We start from the raw sequence: 9,775 nt of genomic DNA, 5'->3' as shown, positions 1-9,775 counted from the left end.
GGGGTGACAGGGGGCAGCCTTGCCTGGTGCCTCTGCGCACCCCGATCCTCTCCGACAGCAGCCCACCCGTCCTCACTCGGACACTGGGTCTCTGGTAGAGCAGTCCGACCATGTCTGCAAAGGCATCTCCCACCTCGAATCTGTCCAACACTGCTCCCAGGTATGGCCATTCTACTGAATCGAAGGCCTTCTCCAGGTCCAAGACCAGGCACCCCAATCTAGGCCAATGCATCAGAGCCGCTTCCTGAATCCGGAAGAGGCGGCGTAGGTTACGAGACGTGCTCCGCGCCGGCATGAAGCCGTTTTGATCCGCATGCACCAGAGCTGGTACCTCCAGGGCTAGGCGGCGGGCCAGGAGGGAGGTGAAGATTTTATAGTCAGTATTCAGCATGGCCAACGGCCTATAGGACCCCATGAATGCGCCATCCCTGCCCGGTTTCAGCAGCGAGACCAGGTTCGCCTCGTTCAGCGAGTCTGGGAGTGCTGATTCCTCCATTGCAGTATGGTACAATTTGAGCAGCTCCGGAACCAGCGTGTCCGAACACGCCTTAAAGAATTCGGCGGGTAGTCCATCCGGGCCAGGTGATTTGCCGTTGGACAGTGCGAAAATGGCCTCGCGTATTTCTTCCGAGGAGAAAGGCGCCCCCAGGGCGTCTTGCTGCGAGCCTATAAGGGAGGGCAGCGGGACGTCTGCCAGGTATTCTGCTATGTAGGCCGCGGAAACTCTCAGTTGCGATTTGTATAGTGCCCAATAGTGCCCGACAAACGCCTGATGTATCCTGATTTGGGTGTACACTAGCTCTCCCTCAGCCGTGCGGATGACAGATACTGGCTCCGTGCGTTCCTCCTGTCTGACTAACCAGGCCAATAGCCGCCGGGCTTGTCACCGTGTTGGTGCACTCGCGCCGAATGGGCCGCAAAGTTGACGTGTCGCAGCCGTTCCAGGAGTGTGTCGTGCTCCGCCCGGGCCGCCTGCAGCCGGTCTCCCGCACCTCCCACCGCCTCCTGTTCCCTGCCGAGTAGGTCCGCTTCCACCCTGCGCAAGTCCTCCTCCAGCTTCCTCCGTATGCTCCCCTGAGTGCTCAAGCAATGTCCCCTTACCACCACCTTGAGTGCGTCCCACTCAACTCTCGGGGAGGATGCTGTATCTGAGTTGTCAGTGAAGTATTGTGCTACGCAGGCCTGCAGGGAGTCTCTAAAGGGGCCATCTAGCAGTAATTCAGGTTGCAGTCGCCATGTGGGGATTGGTGGGCGCGGGCGTTCCCAGGCCATGTGTAGTGTGTGGGGGTTGTGGTCCGAATGTGTCCGACCCAGGTAGTGAGAGTCAGTGATATGCGGCAACATTTCCGTTGACACCATGTATCTGTCAAGGCGTACGTGTAACGCATGTGCTCCCGAATAATAAGAGTACACCCTAGTGTCAGGATTGTGCGCACGCCAAGCATCTTTCAAATCCCACTGTGTCGCCCACTGTGTGAGTGCCCTCGTGGCCCCCTGGGATGCCGCCTCTGGCCTTGGCGGGACCGAGCGGTCCAGCACAGGGTCCAGTACCGTGCTATAGTCGCCCCCTAGTATCCATGGGACGCCGTGCCAGGGCGCCAATTTCTCCGAGATACGCGCCAGGAAGGTGCCCTGATCCGTGTTTGGAGCGTAAATGGACGCCAGGACCACTGGCTGCCCGTCTATGCGACCCTTCACCAGGACATACCTCCCCTCCGTATCTGTGTGAACTTCCGACATCACGAAGGGCGTTCCCGTTTTTTACCCATAGCAACGCTCCGCGGGCGTATGAGGAGTATTCAGTGGCATATAGTTGTCCCCTCCATCTCCGCCTCAGCGCTGTCACCTCCGCCCCACTCAGGTGTGTTTCCTGCAATAGCGCGACCTGCACGTTCTGCCTCTTCAAGTAGGAGTAGATTTGATACCTGCGCGCGGGTGTGTGCATACCTCTAATGTTCCATGTGCATATTTTTATGGCAGACATTTTGGCAATACACAGTCCCCCCCGACATTCCCAATAGTAGCGGCTCCACCAAAGGCCACAGCAGCGGCCCTCCCAGCTCTCCCGTTCCCACCCCCCACAGTACACTCAGCAAAGTCCGGGAAAACCTTAGGACAGGGGAAAAAAACAATGAATAACAACAACCAACAGCGGGCTATCCCCACTAAAATACCAAAAGGGCAGTGGCGGAACGGGCCACCGTCCATGCTCTCAAGGGAGAGGAACATTCTTACTTGTCTAAGGGGCAGTGCGTGCTAAGCACAAGTTCGGCAAAAAGGATATATAGTCAGTTGGTGGAAGCAGGTCGCTTCCCTGAGCCATTCAATACAGGACGTTAGTGGCCACCCACTACAGTCCAGTGCTCCAAGTAACCCTTCCTGTGTGTGGCCAGGTGCGGATGTGTACTGAAAGACCACCCCTTCAGTGCCCTCCCTGCTTACCGCTGGTGCCATAGGGCATTACTCACTGTTCCAGGTGTCCACAGTTCGGTCAGCCGGCAAGGGGGGGGGGGGTAAACCCAGCAGTGGCGGGCGCCAGTCGTGCATCGTTGTCCAGTTGACCACTGCCAGCCCTCCCTCGTTGCGGCAAGATCAGTGCAAACATCACCTGTAGAATCAGTGGATCAGGTCAGAGGTTTGCGGCGTGACGATGGGCAGTTCCACCGAGATCTGCGAGTTCGGGATCCCATATATGGCCTCGTCGTCGTCGCTAGGTACCGGCTGTTGGCCGTCCTCCTGGGCTGTCTCTTGGGAGGGTGGGTTGCTCATTTGGGAAACCTTCTGTAATGCATCGCGTTGTTCTTGGAGCATCTGGTCCAGTGTTGGAGAGTGTCTCGCCCCCTCCTCCGCGTGCTGGGACTGTTGGGTCCTGTGTCTGCGGCGGCGTCGCGGTCCTCGTGGCCTGGTCCTCGTCTCGCCCCCGCGAGAGTGCTTTGGTGCCGTGTCCGTGCCCCCGTCCAGCCACTCGCTGGCCTCCACGGGTGTGTTAAAGAAGTAGGTGTTGTCTCCCGCCACTACTCTCAGCTTGGCGGGGAATAGTAGGGAGTACATGAGGCCCGCAGTGCGTAGCCTCCTCTTCACTTCCATGAAGTCGTGGCTCTGGCGCTGTACCTGGATGGTGTAATCGGGGAAGAACATGATCGACGCATTGTCTATGCGTACCTCGCCCAATCGCCGTGCCTCTCGCAGTACCGTGTCTCTGTCCCTATAGTTCAGTATCCTGAAGAGCAGCGGCCTCGGGTTGGCGCCGGTGGTATAGGGCCTCGTTGGCACCCGATGCGCGCGCTCCACGACGAAGTGCGGTGACAGCGAGCCTTCGGGCAGAAGTGTCCGCAGCCAGTCTTCCACATGTTCAGCCGGGCGGGCCCCCTCCCATTTTTCAGGAACCCCCACGAGTCTAATGTTGTTGCGCCTCGCCCTCCCTTCCGCATCCTCGGCCCTGTCCTCCAGGAACTCTACTCTGTTCAGGAGGTCCTGCACTTGCCCGTCTGTCTGAGTGACCTTGGGCTCGATCTCCTTCACTGCGCCTTCCAGGGTCTTGGTTCGGTCGGACAGTTTCCTGTGGTCATCACGCAGGAGGGTCAGGTCCACAGCGACCCCATCTATTTTGGACTCCAGAGAGGTTCTAGTTTGCTGGAGGGACTGCTCCATTCGTTCCATCTCTGCCAGCACGCTGTCGAGCCTCGCGGCCAGTTGCTCGGCGGCCATTTTGTGTATCTGTCTGCCCGTCTTCCCCTTCGGCGGGGCCCCACCAGTCCCAGTGCGGGTCCGCACTCCTCCGGACATGTGCGGGTGGCGCCTGTCCAGCAGGGTCGTCCCCCGGTGCTGCTCCAGTGACGGTGTCCCCTAAAGTGCTCCTGGGTTGGGGCTCTGCGGGTGCCAGCTGTTCCCTCAGGTAGGCCGTCGTTGCTGCCCCCGTGGGGGGGGGGGGGGGTGTCCTCCAGGGAGTGTTTCGCCCTACCGCCCCGTGGCTGCACCTCACCGGCTCGGATGTAGCAGTGGCCGAGGGGGCGTGAGCGACACGGGTGCCCGTGTGGTCTGGGCAGGTCGGTCAGGGCCCGGTCTTCTCTTCACTCATGTCCCACTGTCTCTCCGGCCGCATTCACCTCCCTGGGGGGGGGGGTCTGCAGGAGCGCCCCTCCGTGTGTCTACAATGCGGGGGGGGATGGCTGTTCTGTCCCCGGTGGTGCGCTGCCCCCCGGTCAGAGTTCCAGGTCCTCAGCGTCTGGCTCGGGGGCCGCTGCCTCCTGCCGGCCCCTCGGTGTCCGCTTCAGCGTGGTGGGCACCCCGGGTGGCGCCGGTAGCTGTGTGGTCCCTCCGGGGGGGGGGTGGTCCGCCGTTAGGGCAACCGCCGTCGCCTGCGTCCCCCTCGGGTCGACCATCGCCCCGCCGTGCCTCACCTTGGGCTGGGCAGGCCGTGAGAAGGGGCCTCGGCGCGAACGGGGGGGGCCCGCTCACCCCGTCGCCCGGGCTCGTCCCTGGCAGTCTGCGGCAGTTCAGGGTGTCCTCCGGACCACTGGCGGGTCCACCTGGCAAGGCAGTGTGCAGCCCGTGAGGCCCGGGCAGCTCGGCGAGGGCGGGCCGTCAGGCCTGTCTTCTGGGCCCAAGCCCCGGTCTGTCCTGAATGCGCCGCCGGCCCGGGTGCGCCCTGTCCCGCAGGAGGGCTGTAGGAGAGGTCGGGGTCGGCCCCGTCGGGTCTCGGGATCAAGAGTTCGCCAGATGTGTCGTGGCGGGTTCCGGGGGGGTCCGCTCGAGGTTTTGGGCGGCCACGTCCAAAATTGCCGGATAATTGGCTCAGGGAAGGGGAGCCGGTCGCGGAGCTCTACCCAAGAGTGTCCGTCGCCATTGCGTGCTTAGCCACGCCCCCATTTTTTGGGCCACGTTCATAAGTAGCATTCCTGGCTGACTGCATATTCTAGGCGTAGAGCCAAACAGGAAAAAGGCTTCCTGTAGTTGGCAGCGAACAATAAGATTGATAAGAAAGGAAAATGTATGTGTAAAAATACGTTGGTCTGTGGAAATGAGCAAGAGAAATGAGTGGCCTAAGACCACACAGTTTGGTAAAACAGAGCAATACGTTTTCGGATATGCACCGATGTGTACAGCTATTACTTCACACATGCCCAGTGCTGGGAAAATGCAAATGAATGCAGATATAAAGTAGATTTCAATGTTAAAAGGACGTATGCAGGGAGTAAGCAATGCTCAGTATTACAATGTTGTCAGACTAAAATGTGCGGATTTTAGAGGTGGTTGTATATCTGAATTATGAATCTGAAAGCAGCAGCCAGAAGGCCCGGACATGCCCCATCTCTATCCCCAGCACAAAATGACTGTGCCCCCCCCCCCCCCATTCTGCTTGCCCAAAATACACCCTCAACAGTGCAAGAAGATCCATCATGCCCATACACTATTGGTAATACACAGCACTATGATTTCATTGCACAGCTGCACCTTAGAGAGATACAGAGAAGTGCCCCACCTGAAGAAAAAAAGTTGTGGAAGGAGAGGGGAGTACAACAGGATGCTTCAGATTTTATTTGCAGACAGACAATGACAGGAAAGCCTGTCATGCCACAAGCCCTTCTGCAAATAGCACTCAGTCAGTTGCACCTTCCTACACAGGCCTCTCGTGATATCATGTCCACAACTCTGCAAACAGAGTGGTTCATCCCCAATGCACATGAACAGATACAACTCTTTGTATCCCTTTTAGGGTCCTTTTTAGAGAGCTCCACATTAACTATGTAGACATGATTGACAGATGCCAAAAATACAGACACATCATGGTAGTGGTGTGCCCTTTTTCACAGTGGATTTAAGTTGGACCATGTGTCCATTATGACGCAAAGGCCGCAGCTAACTTCCTACTTCATGAGGTCGTTTGTCACTGAGGATTACTGGATGCCATTCGCAGTGACTCGCAGTGACAGTGGCAGTGGCAGTCATTTTTCAAACATCATTCTTTTTGACACAACTGCGACAATGTTAGGGTGAGTGCCTCAACGGCCTGCTCAAAGCCAAGATCAGTAAGATAAGTGCCACACTTGGGTAGAAATGGCTCTATTGCCTTCCCATTGCTCTGTTTACACTTAGAAACACTCCCAGCTCTGATCATCACATCACATCTCACCGGCTTGTCACTGACAGATCAATGAATGTGGTTGTTCTCTCCACCAGACTTAAAACAAGACACTGGGCCCTCTTCTGATATTGTAAGCGATGAATTGTTGTTCATTTATGTGCACTAATGCGTGCTCCAAAGTTCCTTCCATTCAGATATCGAAGACAAAGAACAAGGGTCCTATCTCTGATGAACTTCCGCCTATCTGCTTTGGGACACACATCTTTTTAAAAGAAGCAGTCCGGAAGAGGAGAGACCTCAAATTCAGCGAACACTTGCAAATTGACTTTTCACCCACAGCTGTCCGAACAGCCAGAAAGGAATGGATTCACCCGGCACCATCACAGATTTGAACATTGACCGAGAGAAGGACATCATGTACCAACTAACTATCCAAGATAAAGAATGTGGAGATCGTATGATGGCCAACGGACTGAGACGCAGCAACAGAACCACCCTCCATGTCAAGCTTTCAATGAAAAAGATATGTACAATTGCTATAATATTCTTTGTTATGCTTGTAACTTCAGTAGCAGCATTCCACTGGTTAGCAGTGCGATCAGAGAGAGAGAGAGGAGCTACTAGCAATATTAAATGTGTCACGACCACAGAGCTTCCCATGCCCAAGACACTTCCTGGTAACAAGCAAACTGGGATAAGCACCAGTAGTAGCCATGACATCTCTGTGCCTATCTTGACACCTTCTGTACCCCATGCTGACCCTACAGGAAGGGACTTGACACTCGATATCATCTTGACTCCCACTGTGCCAGATACCCCAAGACGATCCCGCCAAAATAAAAGAAGTCTTAGATATAGAATGAGTCGCAAGATAGTGCCAGTTAGATATACATCGTGTGCACAACGTAAGGAAGAACAGGCTTTGCAAGTTCCGGACTGGGCCAGTAATCTCCAGAAGACAGTTGTTTACACCTTCGACCAGCACTCTATGCCTGATTTCCACTCCCAGCGCACTAGTGAGAGTGCAGATGATAATGAGATTCACAACGTACTGTTAGATAACATGTGGTACAGAGACATGAGGGAGGTTGGAAGAAAGGTCACAAATGAGTCCTGCTTTGTATGTTCTCACATTACACACGCTGTAGGCGCAGATAAATTGATCTTTCCTAAAGAAATCCCACCACCCGTAGCCAAATGTCTTTTACACCTGTTTCTTTGCCGCCTACATGGTCAGATACAGCTCCACTCAGCTAAAGTGGATGATGCATTTGTAAATACCACAGAGTGGGATGACAAGTATGTAACATTTAGGGTGATAACTAATCCACTGGAAATTGAAAGGAGAATGGAGGTTTACCGTGATATGAAAGTACCTGCCGACATAATGCAGGTTTGGGAACATGACTATAAGAAACTAGGGTACTTCACCTTCCCAACACCCCCATCGAAATGCCACTCACCTGAGCATCACCAATGTAACTACACCCATGACACATGCCCTTGTCAGTGGAGACCAATTCTACACCTGAAGGCCAACATTTATTTCAACCGCAAGTGGAATGGTCCACATGACTTAATATGTAAGGCAGCCTCCTTAGATAGCACAACTGTAGGACAAGAGCACAAACATAATTTAAATGAGGAGATAGAGAGGGAGTGTGCTGAGATATGGGGTAGGGAAACTAGATACACGTCCAATGAGGGTACACCATACAAACAGAAAAGAGCATACAAGCTAAAGTCTCCTCTCCTTTGCTTCCTAGGTAATGGAACGGTTCCTGTGGGTCGAAATACTAATTGCAACAGCACTAGTTTTAATTCGAACCTGAAGTACGGCACATCCATCCTCATGGACATCTATTGGATCTGCGGACAAAATCTGTATCTGCAGTTGCCTCCCCACTGGCAAGGACTTTGTTCCATCGTGACGATTCATGAATGGCATCTCGTCGTCCCAGCAGCGAACATTTCCCACATCCATGCACACCCAATGGCAGGTGATGTCACCCTGCTCCACCACCGAAAAAGAGAAGTCAAAAAGTACTCCTCAGATGACACATTTCATGGGATTCCGGAAGATTTCAACGATGCTGAACTTTACTTTGGGGGAGTTATCCCCATGTTCCAGACCAAAGCCATTGCTTGATGGCTCCAAGTAAAAAGATATGAACTGATGCAGCTTGTTAACAACACACGTGATGGGTTCAACGCCGTGGAAGAAGAACTACGACCTTTGAGACTCATGGTTCTGAAACAACACTATGTTTTGGACCAGTTAATTGCGATGAATAGTGGTGGATGCGCCAGAATGGGAAATTCGTTCTGCTGTGTCTTCATTTTGGCCGATGATGCGGATAACGGAACACTTATAAAGGCCATTGAGGACTTGGACAATTTGGGGAGACAGATGCCTGAGGATGGAAGTGCAAAAGCAGATGTTTTAAGTAATTGGTCCAATTTGGACTGGATGCCTACATGGCTATCTGCAGTACTAAAATTTATAATGCCTATATTATGTGTGCTTGTAATTGTGTATTGCGGAACACAGATTATAATGCATTATGTTAGAAGATTAAGGTCTAAGAAAGTTGAGATGAACTACACAGATGTGCACACAGGTATACACAGGGGACAAGGGGAAGATGTAGAGATAGCAGTGTTGAACATAGAGCGTACCATCCCTGACTCTCACTTAGCGCAGGTCCCCTCTGAAAGTCAGTACCGGGCCCCGGTGCATAGTGGCCCACCACTTCTCTCAGGGAGAGACTTGGTACATCCCTATGAGACAATGTGTAAGAGATTAGAGGGACCAGATGAGGATTTAGGAACTACTTCTTCATAAACTCGCCCTGGCCACTTCCCCCATCTCCAGCTAAGTTTGCAGTTCGTATGATGTTTAAAGATGTTTGATTGGTTCAAATATGAACCAGAGGGGGAATTAACGGAGGGGGAAAATTTTACTATATAGATATTCAGGAACACTCAGCATGAACCCTGCGTAGGCCCTGCTGCTTAGAAGTTATGGGCCTCAGTTACGTTGGCCCGAGCACTGCCATTTTCTTTCAGCTTAAACAGAAGCAGAAAGCAGGTCTGACCCAAGCTTCACCCAGCTCCACTTCTGCGAGGCTCAGCACTCCTGTTTATAGCCCCCACCCTACTGTATGCTAGGTTAACAATCATTAAAGTTCAAGTTCCTTCTTAATCTTGCAACACACCCTGAGCACCCCACCTAATAGCTGTGAACGGGGAAAAGGGAAGTTCCCACCACAAGCTACTTCACAAGCTGTCCGATAAATGAGGATAAATGTGGCAAATCAGTATCACAGACTGGCACATAAACGCATTAATAGAATCCTTCGAAGCAATAATAACACATTTCTAATTAATGATAAACTTCCAGTCAAAATGCCAGGAACTCAGTCTAGACTGGCGTACGTGTCACACAATTACGAGAAGGGGCCATATTTACACTTATGATGGGAAGGTACCAGGCAGGGGCGTGAGAGGCGATAGAAGGATATGTGGTTCGAGGTGACGTGATATGGCGTGACCATAGGCTTCTCACCCCTGAACAATATAAAAAGGAGGTCAACACGTAAATCGTTGAACTACTCCTCGTTTGCACATGGGTGTCGGACAGGAGTTTTTCCCAGGGGTTACTCGAGAAGCCCTTGTTTCATGTACTTA

General features: G+C 53.1%; 1 pseudogene; it reads left to right on the top strand.

Moving 5' to 3' along the window:
* Positions 1 to 7,433: 7,433 nt before the first annotated feature.
* On the top strand, positions 7,434 to 8,930 carry LOC147751022 (uncharacterized; annotated as a pseudogene).
* The last annotated feature ends 845 nt before the right edge of the window (positions 8,931 to 9,775 follow it).

The sequence above is a fragment of the Lissotriton vulgaris genome, chromosome 1_1, assembly GCF_964263255.1.
Source record: "Lissotriton vulgaris chromosome 1_1, aLisVul1.2, whole genome shotgun sequence".
Taxonomy (NCBI): domain Eukaryota; kingdom Metazoa; phylum Chordata; class Amphibia; order Caudata; family Salamandridae; genus Lissotriton; species Lissotriton vulgaris.
The sequence above is the reverse complement of the archived record's forward strand: the minus strand, read 5'-3'. Positions and strand labels throughout refer to the sequence as shown.